The 21737-nt window shown below is 37.1% G+C and overlaps 1 protein-coding gene across 7 annotated transcripts in view; it reads left to right on the plus strand.

The window, feature by feature from the left end:
• The window catches only part of CHRM2 (cholinergic receptor muscarinic 2), a 2909771-nt gene that overhangs the window by 2842234 nt on the left and 45800 nt on the right, over positions 1-21737 (plus strand). For 5 of the 7 annotated variants that reach the window (XM_044088216.1, XM_044088211.1, XM_044088212.1 and 2 more), the window contains one exon: positions 5452-5520. The gene's annotated coding sequence lies outside the window, so the exon portion shown is untranslated. Of the gene's footprint in view, positions 1-5451; positions 5522-7825; positions 7829-21737 lie in introns of all 7 variants that reach the window. The other 2 variants (XM_044088214.1, XM_044088213.1) reach the window with 2 other exon arrangements.

Raw genomic sequence — 21737 nt, forward strand, 5'->3', positions numbered from 1 at the left:
AGTTCTGGCATTCCTGGCAGGGAGCCACGTCTGATATAGCGATGGAGCTGTATGGTCATGAGACTATTACAGGAGCTCTACCTGTAGTGTGATATGGCCATCAGACCTGCATCCTTCCCATCCAACAGGACAGATGGCCTTATAAGGCTATTAATCCATGAGAAAATTAAATCTATTTTTTAAACAAACAGTGAAAACTATCTCCACTGGGATTGGAGGATGGCTAATTTTCCACCGAGATGGGCATTTACATTGTCCCAGGATCTTTCTGCTGATTAACAAAACAGACAGTACAGTTTCATCTGCATTTAGAACATGGTTCTGTAGGCAGTATTGCTTCCCATCAGCTCTTTCTTGCAGTACCTAGTCCCACGTACAAGTAGTGTGTCTACCCCACTGAAACACCCATTCAGTACAATGAACATTTTTCATTCCAGCACTAATCCAGTCAATGTATAGCCTACAAAGCATACTTTACTGCATTGTGTTAATTCACATATTCTATTTTTTTAAAGACTTATCATCCTATGGTAGGAAACTATACTTATTGCAGTGTTATATTTTTGTTATACCTCTGTGTGGCAAGCACTAAACACTTTACAAGAAATCTTAAACTGTTCCATTTTGCTTTTGTTACCTTTCACTTGAATAGACTGACTTATTGATCATGCTGCATTGTATATATTTTTATATTTAGTAATCTTCTGCAGGCTACAGAAGACACTGACCTACTATAACTGTTAGTCTCCACAATTGCATAATCAGAATTGGGTCCAGATTACATAGAATTTAATAAACATTAATCACCAGTGGAAACTGAAGTAAAAATACATATTTTGGAATCAGAAAGGCAAACTTACGTGATAAAAGCACAATTACATCAAAATAAAAGTGTAAAAGTAAAAGATTCATGTATGCTTGATCTTCAAGAGCATAGTAACAAAGATAAATGGTCTCAAATGATTATATGTTTTAGTAGGTAGAGTGAGAAGTATTTATTCAAATTGCATGTCTCCAAGTGAAGAGCACTATGTTACTATGCAGAAGAAGGCAGGGGGTTATCCTCATCATTTGATTAAAGATTGAGGCATTTTTAATTTACAAGGTCAAACTCAAGCCAAAAAGGCTTTTTCAGGACAACGAAGTGATATATCCTTCATAGGAAGACCGCAGATTTGATGATTTTGTTGAAAGTCTAGCTTAGTTTTTTGAATTATATTTTTAAGTATTAGAAAGAGCAGTGAAGCTATACATGATGCTAAGATATTCCACTTGCTATACATGTGTGGTCAGAAGGAACCTTCTTCTGTAGAGGATAATGAATTTCTGAATAGTTTTGAACACTATGCTATTAACATGCTGCTTGCACTGTTTGTCGTCCTCTGTAGGCCTGCCTGTCAGTTTAATTGTGCTAATGAGTTTCAATGGTTTCTTATCTGTTTCACCATCTGCAGTTTGAAGTAATCTAGTGAAGTTACATAACTATATGCAAAAAAGCATAAACTTTGTTTCTGATGCACTGAAGGTCAGACTGGATCCATGTATCCAGTCTCGAAGCAAGAGGAAGCTGTTTTGTAGTTGTAATGTCACTGTGGAATTTGAATTGGCAGTATTTATCATGTCAGAGTGAGAAACATGGAGTATATGCTTACTGTTTGAAAAGTCCATAGGGTATTCTAGTAGTGATCTTAGAGTCATACAAGGCTTTGGTGAAATATCTGTTAAGCTTTCATAGTTGGGTTGCAGACTGATAGATAGTCCATGAGTTGTTAGCAAATATATTTCTCAAATTTTTTTGCTAGTAATGGCAAAAAGGTGAAAGAAGAAAAGATTCTGTTATACACAGAAGTTCTTAATTTTGCAGGGATCCTAATATCATGGAATTCCATACCATAGGTGTATATAGACCTGATAGTAACTACTGACATATAGTATGTTATTGTTTTCTCTCTGATATTTCTTTTGGGTGGTAGAGAATTTGCAGAAGTAAATGAGAATATTAGTTAGATAAGCATTTTCTAGACAAGGGGAGCTTATACAAAGGTGAATTTAACAGAGAACATCAAGTGAGGCTTCTAATCAATTTTAATAGAAATTGGGTTGACATTATTCTTGTCATTTAAATGCAGTTTGGGCACAGACTAATCTGTCCAGAGACACAGCAGTAGGGAGGGGGATGAGGAAATGGTCAAATTGTGTAAAAGCAGGCAATGGGGTAGGAAGATAGCTTGGGGATGGGAAGTTAAGCATTAAATGATTGATAGGAAAGTCGGCAGTAAGTGAAGTAAGGGATTGGGAAGATTTGGTTGGTTTACGTAGTATTTTGTCTGTTGGGGAATCAGATTCTAGCATGCACTTGCTCTCTGCCCTTTGCTGCTATGATGGTTTAGAAGTCTGGGGTTTATGATATATAGCTGGGGGTATGAGAGGGCAGACAGGAGGAGCTGTGGTGATCCCCTTTTCTCATCCCCCTTCTCGTTTATTTATGTTTGGGTTAATATAGTGGTTGTTTGTTATAAAGTGAGTGGTGTCATGCTGCTTTTAAAGGCAGGTTGAGTTTAAGTAAGTGAACTGTTTACTGCTGCTTTATGTCAATAATTGGATGGAGGTGAGCAGGTAATCCTGCCTATGATAATGCATTATGTTGGAATTTAAACAATAGAGAGTTATGGAAATAATCATATGTTTAATTTTTAATAAATGGTCATCTTATCCTAAAACAGTGTTTTTTTTTGTATGTGGGAGGGAGGGTCTGGACAAACAATCTTGTAAAATTCTGAAACTACACTGTATGAGCTTGCAGATGGCTGGGGGTGCCACTGCATAGCTTTCCCAAGATAAAGAAATGTGTATATATTTTGCTTCATATCCTTTGGTTGTTACCTGTATATTGTTTGGCCTTGGAAGTCATCCTTTTTTTCTGTTATGGACAAGCTTAGATTTGATCAGATTTTACAATAATTAGCATTATGACAGAAATTTTGAGGTCTTGGAATTATGTTGTAGTTTTCGTAATCAGTCTCAATCAGCCATGCAAGATTTTATATCTCTTATAACTGACGTTAGATGCTTTAACCGTTCTTTGAATGAGATAGGCCATGAGGTTAAATATAGATATAAATGTACTGTTAAAAAAGGAAAATGTTTGTTCACAGGATAAGCAATGTAGTGTTCTCCTCTTTATTTGTTTTAAAGCTGATGTTAATACTACAGGTTAGAAGATTTTTGTTTATTTATTTTTTATAAGTTTGAGTGCTGTTGTTCGTTCATGATTTTATCTTATTTTCATATACTAAAGACAAGGATGTGATTGAATAGGCTTTTAGCACATGTGCTTGTGTCAGGTCTTTTGCAGGAACCTCATTGTGTATACTTCTCCTGCTAGAAGGATTTTCAGTTTGATTGTATAAGAAATGAGCTGTGCTTAACCAAGTAACTAGATAGTAAAATGAGCTTGGAAAGTGTCTGCAGTCTTCCATTATATATTTAGGCTGCCTTTGATAATTAATTCTTGTTTAATGCTGACAGCTAATCAGCAAAAATCATGTTCTGCTGTATCCTCCTAGAGTCTGTAGTGGGATTATGAACATAGGGTTCAAAAAACCTTTGCGAAACAAAATGAAGAGTTTTTCCTCTAGCACATTTATGTCTGCCCATGGAGGCATTTGCATTTGCTCATTTGGCATATAGCAACTACTGATGACCTGCCACGTATCCACCTTTTGTATAGCACAGGAAATAGTAGTTACCAAATGTAATGTGTTATCCTATGGAGCATGAGCTTGTTTGAGCTGGCATGTGGATGATGAATGTAACTACCCTTGCGGAGTGGGGTTACAAAGACATAATCCCTTTCTCTGTCACAGTCTCTAAGAGGAGGGACAACAAAGTGTGTGTGTGGTTATGGGGCATATATTTGTCTCATCAAACCAGGAATGTGATAGCTCTCCTTTTCAGGTCAACAGATGCATGTAGCTCTACGAAGAGGCATAATGACCATAAGATGATGATGAGGAATGTATATCTCCCCTGCAAGGGGAATGGCTAGGAGTTTGAAAAATGGCTTAATTGATGGGACACCAGTGAGAGTTCAAGCAACCACTCTGAATGCTTGGATGATGCTCCCTTTCCATCCCTCTGGAGTTGGGGGAAGATAGCTATGCACTAGAAATAGGAAGAAAAAGGCATGCCTCAAAAAATTAAGAAAATAAGTAAAAAAAGAAAGAAAGAAAAACACTGTGCTGTGAAGCCTCATTTAAACCTTAAATCTGTAAGCATTTTCAATTCTTATTTTTTCTACCCATGTAACATAAAATATGGTTGGAATGACAAAGTACATCTCTATAATTATAAGCATCTTAAAAGAATGAATGTGCTAATAATAGATACATTTTGTTATGTCAAATTAGAAACCGATATTCATGCCATTACATCTCTAAATTACTTTTAAAAATATTGTTAACAGAATTTTGTCCTAATGCTGGATCTGCAAAATGTCATAACAATGGGTCAAAGATGTAAAATTATGAGAATTAGGACTGTTGATGAAGTGGACTCTTAAAGTACCATATAATTGTTTATTTGCAGACCAGATTCATAAAGATTACCACAAAGTATAGACTATGTGTACACTTAGTTTAACCTTTCTGAGTAAATAGACAACACAAGCATTGTGGTAAGGCTGCTCATGAATTCAGAAAGTGTACACAGTGATAACCTTTATGATTCCATCTTTATCTTCTTTAAGGTGCTTAAAGACAGTCACAACTTGCAAAGCTGCATTTATGTTTTCATTCTCATTAATCCATAATTCAGTGTCACATAAAATTCAGTTCTTCTTGAGGGTGAACTCCCGCCTCAGAGTCAATTAATGTATATGCTATTTAGATATAATTTTGAACTATTTGATTAATTGTTTAAAAGAATCAGTTTGCAAACTCCTCAGATACAACATTATGCTTTAATTTTAGTACCCATCTTAATGCTGTCAGTTGCCTACTTTTAAACTTGCATATTAAATATTTTCATTGGTGACCTACTTTTATTTTGCTATCAAACTGAATATGGGTATCTTTAGTTACAGTTTCTTAGTTTTAATTGGTGAGGTGATATTCTGTTTCTGCAACAGTATGTTCTGCAGTTGCTGAGATAGTAGAGTTACTATAAGATAATTAAGTTAACATCAGTGATCACTTGTATTTTAAAAGTTGTCATGATACTCACTGGTTTTAGCAGATGCAGCATTGTTTTCCTGGCTTATGGTTCTTGATTAAAAGATGAAACATAGATATAGCCTCTAAAATCAGTTTAATTGTGTCAGAAGCAGATTATTTTTCTCACAGCATACAGTAAGACAAGTCATCAGAAATAGCAGTAGAGATGACAAACTTGTCTGTGATTTATCTTGTTAAAATCTCCTTTTTCAAGTGTCAATTCTTATTTCCCCTACAGCATGTCAAACTAAGCATATCTGTGGATAAGTGAAGGCCCCTCTTGAGGCTATCCTACTGGCCCTGCAAGGTGAGAGGCATTTCACATTTTTCATTATGCTCAGAATGTTTTAATTTAATTTTAAAACATGTCTTCAGGCATTGTTGTAATGGAGAACTTCAGAAATCTATTTTCTCAGTTGCATTATTGGTGTATTCAAGAGGAAAGAAAGCTGTCTTGCACTACAGGAAAAACGTTATTCATCTGTGGGCACTAAGATGACTGACATCAATAAAATAACATCTTGTACTACATACCAAAAGCTAATAATTACGAAAAAAGGAATGAGTGAAGAGTTTCCTGTCTAAAAAATATTACTATATTTTGAAACTTTAATATAGAACTATTAAAGGTATGATGCAATGATTCTTCAGTATGATAGTCCACTATGACTGCAATTAGGTGGCATGTAGGAATAGTGGTTTAGGATTGCTCCTGCAGACATAAAACGTCATACACAAAATGTCACACTGATACACACACACACACACACACACACACACACACACACACACACACACACACACACACACACACACACGTACCTGGTCATACACATGTGTCCATTCCCTCAGATGTTAAATAGACATCTGATAGTCTTACATTAAACACTTATGATCACTAGTTGTGTGGCACAAGAGCTATTTTAGGACAAAGAGAGTGGAGTCTTTTTTTTTCAGTCCTCCACCTTAGGGTAAGGGTAATGCCACTTTTGAGATTGCCTAGAATGAATCCAAGGTATGTTTCTGCAAAGTATCAAATGGCTTTAATCTATCTTTGAGCTTACAACACAATGTACTTCTTAGTCAGTGACACAGTTTGACTGATTGCTATCATCTTACCTTGTTAAGAGCTAAAACAGTTGAAGCTAACGAGCCTCATTATGAATTTTGCTTCATTAAGTACTGTGTCTTCTGTATGTATGTATCCTTTGTTGATCAGTTTAGTCTCACTAGACTAGTAAACTCTTTTCAGGAGAGACACAAGGTGGTATTTATACAATTAGGGAAATATGGCCAGGGAATCAGTGAACTTCCCCTACTCATCATTGTTCAAGAGGGACCCATTTTGGAGGAGAAATTCCTGTCTCTGTTCTAGGCACAGAGGTGGCCCAGAGAAAAAGGGAGGCAAATGGAGAGAGAAGCAGATGATGGAGTAGTGAAAAACATGAAGGAAGAAGCAAATATCAAGACCAGAGAATGTTTGCAGGATTCTGAGGAAACATTTAAAGAAACCAGTTTGATGGAGATGAGTCCACAAATGATGGATTTTAATTACACCTTAGAGTTGGGAGGATTGCTGGATAATTTACTTAAAGAAATGGTGATGCAGAGTGAGCCAGAAAAAGAAGAAGCTTCCTGGGGGACATAATGGAGAAAATACTAAAGGACAATGCAGAGACAATCCTGAAGAGTAGCAGCGAGATGGAAAAAGCATATTCACAGAACATCAAAGAAGGCAAAATTGGAGTAGTAGAAAATAAGATGGAAGAAATTGAAAAACAAAAATATGTTTTAAGGTTTCAAAGTAAAGAAGAAAAAGAAATGGACAGGTATGAAGTGTGGGACAATTTCATGGCATCTTTGGGTGTAAAAGCACATGAGGTAAGAACATTTATTCTTATTAATAAAGATACATTTATATTTGAGACTGTTTTTTCAATGAAAATTTGTATTGGAGAATATGAAAAAAAGAAAGACTATAACCCACAGAATCTTAATGCAATAAAAGCATTTAAATGGGAAACAAAAAAGAAAATGAATGTACTATTTTGAACAGAGGTGTCAAGAGAGACTTTGAAAGGACATCTGAAAGCTTTCTGTAAAGAAGTACTGGACACTGCAAAAGTTTATGACAAAAGAGTTTTGTGAACTGATGGCTGGGGATGTAATATTGTGTTAAAAACAGAAAGAGAAAAAAATAAATACATATAGCAATCATGATACGTGTGGAGGGGAATGGGGTATTATAAAATACTGTGAACAACCCAAATCATGTTTTTTTTTTTTTTTTTTTTTTTTTGTGGAAAAGATGGACATTTGATAAAGCTATGACAAAAGAAAATTTAAAAAAAAGTGATTATAAATAGGGAAATGGGATATGATGTAAACAGTTTTGTGAGTTGAAATGTTATAAATGTAACAAAATTGGAAATTTATGGATGGCTTTTAAAAATGAAAATAAGAGTAAGGAAAAAGAAAAAAGGAAGAGAAGAAAATAAACAAAGAAGACACGTTTTAATAGTAGTAGAAATAGAAAAAAATAGATGAAAAAATAATAAAGGGACATATAAGAATATTCTGAAATAAGTGATAAAGTAGGCATAAATCTGGAGGTTGTAAAAAGAAAAAAAGAATTCTATTGGTAGAAGGCTAAAATATATAAAACATTAAAGAGATATACACAAAAGAAAAAAAAAAGAACAGAATGAATGAAAAGCAATATATCCAGCTAATGAGTGAGGATTGGTATAATGATTAAGATGTTCGATTCTCATCTTGAAGAAAGAAATTGGCTAGGCTTAAAATGGCCTATTAAGAAGGCTAGCTTAGTAATTAGCCATAAACTTATGAAACCATTAATTGAAAGAAAAGGGAAATGTAAATTTTAGAGTGATTTCTGTAAATGTTAATAGTATTAAAACTATAGTAAGAAAAAAAGGAATTTTGGACTGTTGCAATACATGTGAAGTATATGTAATTATATTAGAAGACACAAGCTATTTAACAAGTGAAGAAAGATTGCAAACAGAGCAACTATGGGGAGAAAGGTTAATCTGGAATTTGGGAAATGAAATATGTTCTGGAATAGCCACATTCTGTAGAAATACAGTAAACATATTAGCTGTAACTTTACCAAATATGGGTAGATAACCCATCATAGATTTAAAATGGAAAGAACAAGTATATAGAAATCGAACACTATATGCTTATACTAATTGCAAAGAAAGGGAAAGCTTATTTCTTCAGATTTTGAACTATGTAGTGATAAATATGAATACTGTAATAATTAGATACTTTAATTATGATTTAAGAGGCAAGTGAAAAAGGAAAGGAACTTATATAAGAAAAATATAAGAAGTTATAAGATCTAGTAAACTTTGGGGCAAAAATTCATGGACTTACAAAAGTGGTATGTATGGAACTGAAATAGATTATTTTATAGTATTGAAAGGTTCTAGTTTTAGGAGAAAGGGAAGTAGTTGAAACAAGATTTTCAGATCATCTTGCAATATGGCTAAAGATAAAGGAAAAGAAGGATTATATAAAATAGACAAAAGAATAAAAAGGATAAATGAGAAAGCGTGGAATAAAGAAGGAAAGGGATTAGTAATTCAGTTACAGAAAGATCATATTACTATGAGAACATTTTATAAAAATTGAAAAAAAATTATCTGAATGGTGTAAGATATTTAAGGAAAAATGCATTTTTTTCTTTTTTGCAATGGCAAGTTCAAAATACTTGTTAAATAAAATTAAGAATTCAGTACACAGGAGGTTCAGATTCAAAAGTTTACTAGTGTACACCAGGAGGCAAAAAACGTACAAGTACAGAATTTTGTCTAACATGAAACAGGAAGCACACAAGTTTATATAGGTTTAACACTGAAGCTGTGCCCACCTTACTGACGTGGTATGTCACAGGGCATCTACATCACTTTAGCTTGCAGTCCTCTATTCATAAAACTGCTGATGCTGTATATTTTAAAAAAGTTTTCCTCTGGTAACAATACGGCCTTGCTATCCACCTGGTCAGACATAATGTCTTTCTGTAAAGTTACTTCTTCAAGGTTTCATATCAGTTCGAATACAATGGTGGATTCAGTCTTCTAATACACATCTTTGCTCACTGTAACACTTTCCCACCAGCTGCATGCTATCTCAGTAACACATATACAAGGCCAAATTCGTTATTTCACACATTTAATTTCCTGACCCAGCAGATAATCACTTGTGAAAGGCATAAACATTAAAACTTGCTAAGCTAGCATCTGCCAGGGTCGAAGGTCAACTTGCTTCAAGCCACACTGCAGTTTCAAAACTACTTGCATTTACACATGAATTAATCCTTTCTATTATATGATTAATAGAATAAAATGCATTATATACTACTTTGCTTTTAAACTAGCATTTCTCATATATTCAAATACACATTTTTCTAACATTTCCCCCCCTATTAATACTTTTTATTCTATTTTGAAGTATGTATAGTGTCATTTCATCTCCCAACTTCTTCCACTTAGGATTTTCAGCTAGGTGAGTCATTCAATCTATACTTCAGAAAAAATGTCATCTGAGATCAATTTTTCAATCTCAATATCTTGATACAAAGTTTCAGTAACAGATACATCAACAAAATCTTTGATTAATCTTTTCATGCAGGGAATTCCACAGAAACACATGCTCCTATTATGAGTATACCCACACAAATGGCAATCAGAATATTCATTAGGATGGAACCCCACCCCCCAAATAGATTCTGGAAAAAGTCCATCAGTGGGTTTGGGCCTGGTTCAGTCATGGCTGATACTTGCTGAATTACTTCCAGGTGATTATTAATTTCATGCCTGTTGTCTGGTATGTACCACAGCATTCTTCTTTGATAAGCGTGCACGTACCACCTCTCGCCGCTAGGGTGAAGTCAAGAGCCATTCGATTTTGTAGCACAACAGTTCTCATTGCATTCAGTTCATCAGTCACCAGTTCTAGGGCAGAAAAAGTTGCATTACTCATTACTTCGAGAAGTTTCGACAACTTCCTCAGCTCCCAGATCGATTTGACTGCTCCATCGGCTGGGAATATTCCTGCCCAAGATATAACACTGTCACTCAAGTCCATATGAGTCAATTTGCTTTTGTCTTTCACACTATTATGGTCTTTCCAGCCAGCTTCGATCTTTCCAACTGGATTCAACTGGACCTTCAGGTTTTCGGACTGCTTCTCTCACGTTTCGTATCTTACCCAAAGGTAATTCTGCAGTATGTCTTATTGCTGGAACCAGATAACCCAAAAAACAACTGCCGGACCAATTCTCAGGTAACCATTTATATGCCTTTTTCCCACAAATAAAATAACAGTTTTCTACTTTAGTACTAATACGCATTAGCCCTACATGAAACATTTTCTGATCTATAACTGACAATTGTTTAAACAAAACAGGATTCTTGCGAATGTCATTCATGGTTGTTTTCAATGAGTTCAAATATGAGTCATAATTAGTATTGCAAAACGTATTGCCATTACTATTCTTAATATAACATCGGTAAGATATGGTTATATTACAATTGCTCCAGCCCACCTGGAGAGTATCATTTTTCTAAAAACATACAATTCCTTTTTGTGTGACAGGTAAAAATAAAGCTATTTTGTCCTGTGATCTCACAGTTCCTGTATCGAATAGTAAATTCTCCCAAGTCTCATTTATCCCCAAAGGGATAGCGGACATTATCAGTCCTCCATATGCTGTTGGTATAGCTGTACAAACCCAGCAATTTGAAATGTTCATAGTCTCTGCATACACATGCTTCATGACTAGGTATGTGTTAAAATTTGGATGCCAGTCTATAGACGTTTCGTCACACCTTCCCACTTTCACTTGTGTGGTTGTGTGTAGGATAAACCACAACAAGAGGAGAATTGTCACAATTACAGTCAATAAATGTATACTCAGCAAAATGATTATGCAACATCTCTGGGGTTGATCTAGATTTCTATTCGCTTTGTTTTTGGCCATCTTGGTCTGGTTGTGTATCAGTCACAAAGTCTTTATCAATTTGAAAGTTCTTTACCTGTTTGCAGTGTGTCAAATGAACCCAGGATGTCCTCTCGGCCACTCTGACTGCAGTAGGCATTGCCAACAGAACCTGGTATGGTCCTTCCCACTTTGGACTCGCCCAATTCTTCCTTTTCGTCACTTTCAGCCACACCCACGTCCCGGGGGCCAAGATTGCTTCTACCGGTCTGGTCTGTTCCTTATCTGAAAAAGAGTTAAACTGCAAAACAGATTTATTTGTTAACAGTTTCCTCATATAACTAGCTAATGAACTGTCAGCCTCTTGCTCTGCAGGCATGAGCACTTTCCACTGAGGCACATAATATGCTCTCCCAAAAAACATTTCAAAGGGTGTCAAACCCTTCACGTTTAGAACTGTTCTCATAATCAGCAGTGCTAAAGGCAGACAGTGTATCCAATTCTTTTGGGTCTCCTCAACTAACTTCCTTAGTTTATTCTTAAGGGTACCATTGTACCTTTCCACCAGTCCTGGTGACTGTGGGTGGTAGGCACAATGGTTCTTTAAGGAGATACCAAAAAATCTCCCAAGTTGCTGAATCGTCTGGTTCACGAAATGTGTGCCGTTGTCACTATAAATCCTTTCCGGAATGCCAAATCTAGGGATTACTTCTTTTATCAGGGCTTTCGCCACTTTTGCTGCATCCGGGTTTTTGGTTGGAAAAGCTTCTACTCATTTGGAAAACATGTCTACAATAACTAAACAGTATTTCTTCCCTTCACACTTACTCAATTCTATGAAATCCATACAAATAGTATGGAACGGATATGGTGGTATAGGAAAACTTTCTTGCTTGGTTTTAAATGCCCCTTGTGCATGGTGCTTGTTACAAGTATGACAAGCTGCACAAAATTTTTTTGTGTAGTTTGTGTATCCATATGTTTGGAATATTCGGTTTACTAACTGTACCATCCCCCCTGTTGAGACATGGCACTGCCCATGGCTCAACAAAGCTGTATATCTTAAATAAATTAGACGGCAATATCGGTTTTCTCTCTTTGGAAATTTTTTATTTTTATTTTATTTATTTTATTTTTTATTTTACATTTGTTAACCGGGAAGATCTGACTGGATACCTATCCATTTTCAGCGGAGGCCCGGGGAGAAAAGCTCCAGCCATGACAAAAACTTTTAAAAGACACATAATCAAATACAATTCAAACCAGAACCAAATAAGTTATTCCATCATATTTATACAGAATGTTAGAAAAATTAGCATAGGAAAATAGCCAGTGTGCTTGGGAACTATGTTAAATAGAGAGTTAGCTATCCCGGGTTTAGACAATGGCAAGTACGTATTGACCCCAGGTGTAGTTTTAGTTTAATTTTAAATTGACTTAGATTGGAGAGAGAGGTAATATCAGGGGGAAGTTTGTTCCAAGTTCTCCCTGCAGAGTTGGTGAGAAGGGAGTCCCCAGCTGAGTTATTAGTTTTGCATGTCTGGATGAGGAGACGGTTGGATGATCTCAATGGTCGTGGGTTATTACAAAGGGCGACCAGCTTTCTGAGTGAGGGAGTGTAGTCGGGGTTGTATATTATTTTGTGGGTCAGGACTAGTAGGTTGTAAGAAATTAGGTTCGGTAGTTCAGTCCAGTTGAGTTTGGCGAAATTGGTACAATGATGGGTCCTATAAGGTGACCCAGTAACAAACCTGGCGATATGATTGTAGCAGTTGGTGAGCTTGTTCATGACAGTTTTACTAATGTTGTGAAGTAAGGGGGACGAGTACAAGAGTGTAGAGAGAAGGTGAGTTTGGGCAATGGCAGTTTTGGCTTGGGGGGTCAAGAAACTTTTTATTCTATATAACGAGCCTAGCTTCTTATTGATGGTTTTAATCATTTGGTTTACATGTATATCAAATATTAGATTGTTGTCTTTGATTACCCCTAATAATTTTGTCGAGAGGTCCGGAGAAATTATGGTCCCATCCTTGGCTTGGATCGTAAAGTTGATGGAGCTAGACCTTTTAGTCGGTGGAAACAACAACATTTTTGTTTTTTTAGGATTAAGTTTCAAGCGACAACTAGAGAGCCAGTTTTCTATATTGCTAAAAGTAGACTGGGTTGATAATTGTAACTCTGAGGGGGTTGTTCCAGAGCATATCAGCGTGGAGTCGTCTGCATATTGAATATATCTGGCATTAGGTATGACTGTGTGCAAGTCATTGATGAAGATGGAAAATAACAGTGGCCCTAAAATGGATCCTTGAGGGACTCCCAGAGTATTGGGTAGTAAACTAGAGAGTTTAGTCTGCCATAAAACTGCCTGTTTTCTGCCATTTAGATAGGAACTAAACCATTGTATGGCAATAGTATCCAGACAGAGTGAATGCAGTGTGTTAATTAGAAGTTTATGATCCACCATATCGAAGGCTTTGGACAGATCCAAGAATAGTGCAGAGGAGATATTATTATTATTTTGATAGGTGTTTATGGTATTAGAAGACAAGAAGGGCTGAGGTAGTACTATGGAGAGGTCTGAAACCATGTTGGGTATCAGCCAATAGATGGTTGACGAGAAGATGTTGCATAAACTGTTTCTGAACACATTTTTACATTATCTTTGCTAGAGGGGAAAGTATAGATATGGGCCTGTAGTTAGAGAGCTCTGTGGAAGTGCCACCTTTGTGGAGAGGGATTATATAGGATATCTTCCAGATATCAGGAATTTTGGCCTCTGCTAAGGAGCGATTGATGAGTATTGACACAGGGTAGGCAATGGCATCTGCTGTTTTTTGCAAGTATTCAGCTGGGAGTTGATCAGCTGAGAGTGTGGAGGGTTTTAGTTTTTTAATTAATTTGCAGATGAACGAAGTTGCTACAGGTTGAAAGGTAAATAGGGGAAGATTTTTGTAGGTGGGAGTGTCTAGGCTATGGGAGCTGAGTGGCAGTTGATTAGAAAGGGTTTGGATTGTCTCGGTGAAGAAGCGGTTAAAGCTATTGGAGACTTCGTCAGAGGGTTTATCGATGAGTGTAGCAGGGACAGGGGTAGTAGAGCGACCAGGGTGAAGAAGATTATTTAGTCCAGCCCAGAATTTTTGTGGACAGTTTTGATGTTCTGTTTGCAGTTTACAATAGTATTGTCTTTTGTCAAGTAAGATTAGTCTTTTGGTTTCATTCCTAAGTTGTCTATAGTTAATTTGGTCAGGAGGGAGTTTAGTTGTTCGCCAAACAGCCCAAGCTTTATTTCTGAGATTAATTTTCTGCCTGGTCTCTTTAGAAAGCCAAGGAACGTCTACAGTTTTAGTTTTCTTTGAATGAATGGGAGCATGAAAATTAAGAATTTCTAGGAATTTTTTGTTGAAGTACTGCACTGCTTCATCTATGGGTAAATATTTTAGTATTGCCCAGTTACAATAATTTAATTCTAGTTGAAGTCTGGTTGGGTCAAATTTCTTTTTATTTCTGACAGATCTTAGCATAGGTTGCTTTGGAATGGCTATTTTGTGCTTAATTATGTAGGTGAGATGGTGGTCACTTAGGCTATCAGGGAGGGAACCAGATGTATAAAGGTCAGGATGACTATTAATAAGCACCCAGTCAAGTATACTCTCTTTATGGTTAGATTTACCTATCCTGGTGGGAGTATTAATAATTTGCATGAAAGAGTGTAGATTAATGTGCGTGGAGGGAGCTAGAGGGGAACAGGTAGTCCAATCTATATTAAAGTCTCCGAGAACTAAGGTCTCTTGAGGGAAGTGAGTTGATATCCAGTGAAGGGTGGCTTCGAGAGTATCTATATTATTACCTGGGGGAATATAAACACAAATTATATAGATAATTTTTTTTTTTATTTTTTTTATATACAGTCCATTCTCAAGAATTGCAGCTCATTTTACCCATTTTTGTTTTTCTGCTTTTGTAGTAAGCGTCTGCATTGTTTTTAACATGTCTAAATCTAAAATCTCAGAGGGTTGTAATTCCTCATTCAAAAGTATAGTTTCTGAGTCTGAGGCTGCTTGTTTTGCAGCTGCATCAGCTCGTGCATTGCCTTTCGAAATCTTATCCTGTTGTTTTGTATGAGCTACACATTTACAAACAGCTACTTTGGTAGGTAACTGAATAGATTCTAATAATTCCAAAATAAATTGCGCATGATTAATAGGTTTTCCACTAGATGTTATCATTCCTCTATTTTTCCACTGTTGCGCAAATACATGTACTGTAGAAAAAGCATACTGACTATCAGTATATATGTTTACACACTTGTCTTTTGCTAAATTACATGCCCGCATCAAAGCTATCAATTCTGCTGCTTGTGCAGATAAGTTATGTGGTAAGGATTGGGCTTCTAGAATTTCAGTGTCTGTAACTACTGCATACCCCACCAGACCCCTTCTGAATGAGCCGTCCACGTAATATGTCACCTCGGCATTATCCAAGGGCATATCTGTGAGATCTTGTCTAGGTAAAGCTAACTATTCAATTTCCTGCAGGCAGCTGTGTGGTTTGCCATCCGCAGGAGTTGGAAGTAATGTTGATGGATTTAATGTCGTACATTGTTCAATTGTCATATGAGGTTGGCTCAGCAGTATAGTCATACATGAAAGATGTCTAGCAGGAGAAAGGTATGCCACTTTTTCTTGCAGTAAATTTATTGCAACTGCATGAGACACTCTCAATGTGAGAGGGTGGAATAACATCACTGAGGCTGAAGCCTGTACTGCCATTGCAGCTGTAACTACTGCTTGTACACAGTGAGACAAAGATCGCGCCACTGGGTCTAACTGCGATGAATAATAGGCTATGGGGCGTTGCTTATCCCCATGTTGTTGCGTCAATACTGACGTCATATATCCTTGCTTGCAATCTATGGTCTGAAAGAACCATTTGTGATAATTTGGAAGTCCTAAAACTAATGAAGAAGCTATCAACTGCTTCAACCTGCAGAAAGCCGTTTCTGCTTCAGGTGTCCATTGTAAAATATCTTGTGCTGCCATTAGTGTCTTATATATCAAGTCAGTAAGTGGAGCAGATTCCAAAGCATAATATGGTATCCAGCTCCGACAGAAATTAGTTGTACCCAAGAAAGACATCATTTCCTTCTTGGTTGCTGGTTTGGGTGCTTGCAAAATTGCTGTTTTTCTTTCCTCGTCTAATATTCTACCATCATTGGATATTACATATCCCAAGTATCTAACTTGTTTTTTCCAAAGTTGTAACTTACTTTTGTTTACTTTGTGTCCTTGTGTTGCTAAAACTTTCAATAATGCTACAGTATCCTCCCTGCATTGTTGCTGGGTGGGGGCTGCTAACAAGATGTCATCTACATAAAGTAGAATTTGACTACCTCCCGGTGGGGTAAATCCTGCCAGGTTGCTAGCCATTTCTTGTGCAAATAATGTTGGGCTCTCACAATATCCCTGTGGTAGTCGAGTATAGGTATACCTTTTACCCTGAAATGTAAATGCAAACCAATATTGACCATCAGGATGTATAGGTATTGAAAAGAAAGCATTACTGATATCTACCACAGAGAAATACTTCTGTTGCGGTTCTAAATCGTTTAACAAAGTATGTGGGTCTGGCACCGTAGGTGCTCTAGGTATTACTGCATTATTTACAGCTTGTAAATCTTGTACCATCCGCCATTCCCCATTCGCTTTCTTAACAGGAAATAGGGGTGTATTACATGGTGAATCAGGAGATTCTACTAGTACTCCTTCTTTGAGTAATCTTCTATTATAGGTTTGATTCCTATTTCTGCATCCTTTCTCAAAGGGTATTGTCTTTTCTGTGGTCTAAATGCTGACTTTGGGGTAATTGTAACTGGTCCTGCTGTTCGAATAAGTCCTACATCTGACTTGCCTGTTGACCAAAGAGTTGTTGGAATTTCACATAAGGCTTTTTCTTCTTCTTCTAATAAAAATGCTAATCAGCTGTCCTTGCTAGATTGCAAGTGTACAGCTGGATGTGTCTGTGTCAACCAATTCAGTTTTTGTTTTTGTATCCATTGTTCTGACAGTTCTAAATCAGTCTGTTTCTCCCATCTTGTTACTTTTTCTCCTACGTCTGCCCATTTTACATTTTTGTTCTTTGTCAAGCTGACATGTGGTAATCGATTTGATCTATATAATGCAAGGAATTCTTGAGGTAATGAACAGCTAACTACACTGTTCCCCTCAGTATCCCAGTACAAAGTATGCAATACTAGTCTAGTTGCACGATTTCTGAACAATTCTTGCTCATACTCTCTATCAGGTCCTGGTGTAGTACAGTAGTATAGAGTACAGTGTAACAAATGCTGTCAATCAGTGTCGAGGGAGGGGGCTTTACTGATGGCTACGTTCATCAGTTCCTCGGTTACTGCCCCTGGACCAGTCGTGACTAGGTCCTGGCTGTACCAGTAAAAAGTTTCACCCTCCAATCGCACTACAAAGGTATCCATTTGTCTCTGTGCCTCCATACCTTGTACAGTTGGAACTACTGCTATGCCAAATATCTGCATAAGGTCCCTGCCCAATAGGTTTACTGGACACTTTGCAGAAACAACAATTTTACTTCTCTGGGTCATACCTGAAATAGGGTCAGTTATTGCTATATCATGGGAAAGTGGTTCCCTGTATAGCTGTCCGTTTGCTGCTTTGACTAGTATATAATCAGGTGATTCAGAATGTTCTGCTAACTTGGAGGGGTGTCTCAGGGTCCGTGACGCTCCTGAGTCACACAGGAATTTGACTTCCCTTCCCTCCACCAGAAGTGTAACTTCCGGTTTCGTATCTGCTAAGTAGAGTTCTAAGCTCAATAATGCTAAGTTCAAAATTTCACTTTCTTCATCCTCCATATCTACTTGCACTTCCTCTATTCCTTCTATCACATTTACATTTGTTTTTTGTTCATTAACTTTTCCTGATGATTTCTGACTTTCGCATGGTGTATCTTCACTATCATATAGTCAGTCCTCATCTCCCTTATCTTCTGTAATTACCTTTTTGTTTTGCTTACAATCCCTTGCTAGATGTCCCTTTTTCCCGCACTTGAGGCATTCACCTCTCTTTTTCCTCTCTTCAAAATCTTCTGATCGTTTGTCAGACTGTTTGTTTCCCTGAGCATTCTTCTTGCCCTTTTTACCTGACTGTAACACAAACACTTCAGCTCCGTCTTCAGCAGTGAAGACTTGCGCCGTCTTTTTCTTTTTACTATTAAAATGTCTTTCAGCATGTCTAGCGTATTCAAGTAAGGCTTGTAGCCTCCCTGTTCGATGGTCTATCATATGCTTCGTAATGAAGCTACTAATAGGTGCAATGCAACCTTTCAAAAATGCATTTTTCAATTGTTGTTCATACAGGGAATCATTTGTTTGGTTCTCAGGAACCGTCATACCTCTATGATTATTAAAACATTCCAATAATCTAGCATAGTATCCATCTACTGTCTCATTTTCCTGTTGTATGCATTGATTAATGCAAGTTCAGTCTGCTCTAGGTTTCCATTTCTCAGAGATTCGGTCTGTTAGACCTTTCACTCTGTTGTCTAATTCTGCATCACTATGTGGGAGTGGTTTAAGCTCTGCATTACGAGGATTCCAGGTGCCACAAATCATGTGTCAATCTGGACCTATAATTTGTCTTACTACTTTTTCTACTTCTTCCCCATTCAAGTGGTAACTCAACCTCATGCCTTGTAAATCTTCTAAAAATTTTGTAAAATTAACTTTCGGATGGGGGATTCCCTCAGTAGCTTTCCGGATATCCTCCGCTGTCCATGGTCTATATACTAAGAGTGTTGGGTCCTGCCCTTCCTGTCCTGCCTGAGGATTTGGAACCTCTATAAGTGGGCATATTTCTTCCTCACTCTCATCCTGTAGGTTTCTCTCTATTTGGTATGATTCTGTGTCCCTATGTATTTTATGTGTTCGGGACCTAGTTTCAATAGGATCTCTAACAAATGGTTGTGGTCTTGTTGAGACTTCAGGATAATGCAGAGGCGGACCAGCCTGTCCACTCGCTTCATATCCTGAAAAGGATAAAGGAGGGGGCAAGGGAGGAGGAGGAGGAGGAGCTGTTGCTATTACCAAGTTATTATCTTCTTTGTCTAAAAATAATGTTTTTGAATTTTTAAGCTTTTGTTCTCTACGATTTGCTTCCTCAATCCACCTGTGTGCCTGAGGAATGCCTAATTGGCATTGCTTTTTTGCCTGACCTCCCGCATCAGATTTAAGCTGCTTAAGGAGTTTAACTAGTGAAGTTTTATCTAGTTTACCATCAAATTCATATTTGTTAACCCATTCCGTATAATACCTAACGTTATCAGAACGTTGTAATTGCATGTATTTTGCGTCTTCGGTTAGGGGCGGATCTCGCGATGTTTTAGTGCACTGATTTTCCATGGCAAAGAAAATGTTATGTAACCCTTTTTATCACGTGATATCAAGTTCTCAGTTCCTTTTCACAGTTTATCTAGAATAACTGCCTACCTTATTCTGCTACCCTGATCTATGACCAAATATACAGTACTTCCTTTTGTCCCTGATCTGCATAACAAATCTTGACAACAATATACTGTAACCTAGTCCCTGATTTAAAACAGAAAAAAGGCAAATTCTTCCTACCTGAACCTCCGGTATTGAATCGTCCAATATCCGCTGTTCAGCCTGAGATCAGAAAGTGGCCAGCCTCTTTAAACGACAATTCAGACGGAGGTCTTTTCACCCAAGAAGAACCGTTTCAGTAACTTCTCCTGCGTAGTATTCGACCACCGGTAGACTCTGATCTGCAGCTGTCCGAGGGAATTTCCGGTCCGAAGGACCAAACTGTTAAATAAAATTAAGAATTCAATACACAGGAGATTCAGATTCAAAAGTTTACTAGTGTACACCAGGAGGCAAAAAACATACAAGTACAGAATTTTGTCTAACATGAAACAGGAAGCACACAAGTTTATATAGGTTTAACACTGAAGCTGTCCCCACCTTACTGACGTGGTATGTCACAGGGCATCTACATCACTTTAGCTTACAGTCCTCTATTCATAAAACTGCTGATGCTGTATATTTTAAAAAAGTTTTCCTCTGGTAACAATATGGCCTTGCTATCCACCTGGTCAGACATAATGTCTTTCTGTAAAGTTACTTCTTCAAGGTTTCATAACAGTTCGAATACAATGGTGGATTCAGTCTTCTAATACACATCTTTGCTCACTATAACACTTTCCCACCAGCTGTATGCTATCTCAGTAACACATATACAAGGCCAAATCATCCCAGCAGGAAAGAGCAGAAGATTTCGTTATTTCACACATTTAATTTCCTGACCCAGCAGATAATCACTTGTGAAAGGCATAAACATTAAAACTTGCTAAGCTAGCATCTGCCAGGGTCGAAGGTCAGCTTGCTTCAAGCCACACTGCAGTTTCAAAACCACTTGCATTTACACATGAATTAATCCTTTCTATTATATGATCAATAGAATGAAATGCATTATATACTACTTTGCTTTTAAACTAGCATTTCTCATATATTCAAATACACATTTTTCTAACAATACTGAAAACTCAAAATACTGAAAACACACAGGATACCAACATTTACTATATTACAGCACAAGTACATACATAAACATATTACCCTTCAACTATATGCAGGGGGGCAACCCCCTGCACCCCCTATGTGGGAGGGCTGCAGCCCCCACACCCCCTGCTACTTAAATATATCAGCTCTGAGATTGCACTTCACTACACTAAGTGCAATCTCAGAGTTGATATATTTAAGGAGCAAGAGGTATAGAGGGGCACAGCCCCCTACATGGTGGGTCTAGGGGAGCTTGCCCGCCTGTTTATACTTGGAGAAGAGTAATATGGTTTGTCTTGTATTTGTTTCTGTATGTACTTGTAAAATAGTAAGTTTTGGTATCCTGTGTGTTATCAGTATTTTGAGTTTTCAGTATTTTGAGTTTGCAGTATTTTGAACATTTGAGATTTTAGTCTTTCAGGATTCTGTAGTGCTCCATCTGAATGTCGTGCACAAAACATAAATGGATGGGATAGTCAAACACACTTATGTGAAAGCTGTAGTGCATTTGCATAAGTGTATTCGACTATCTGCATGGAGATCGTGTTACAGTTGGGATTGGAAATTCATCCATATCCCCACTGTAGTGCAATCTCTTAGTTAGAATATATTAGTAGGGGGGTGCAACCCCCCACAGGGGAGTGCAGGGTGGCTTGCCCCCTGCAAAAATGTGATTTGTCATATAGGAGTCTGATTTACATCAGCTCCTATACGGCTAGCACGTGATGGTTTTAGCCACAATGTTGACTCAAATGAGTCGATCATTTGGGTCGACATTGTGGCAGGTCTGTATGTGTGTTTTTGGGTTTACTATTTGTTTTTTCAAATGGCAAATGTTTTGCCATTCGAACAAACAATAGTAAACCTATATATATATATATATATATATATATATATATATATTATATATATATATATATATATATATATATATATATATATATATATA

The sequence above is a fragment of the Protopterus annectens genome, chromosome 11.part0 (genome assembly GCF_019279795.1).
Source record: "Protopterus annectens isolate FY-2018-M chromosome 11.part0, PAN1.0, whole genome shotgun sequence".
Taxonomy (NCBI): domain Eukaryota; kingdom Metazoa; phylum Chordata; order Ceratodontiformes; family Protopteridae; genus Protopterus; species Protopterus annectens.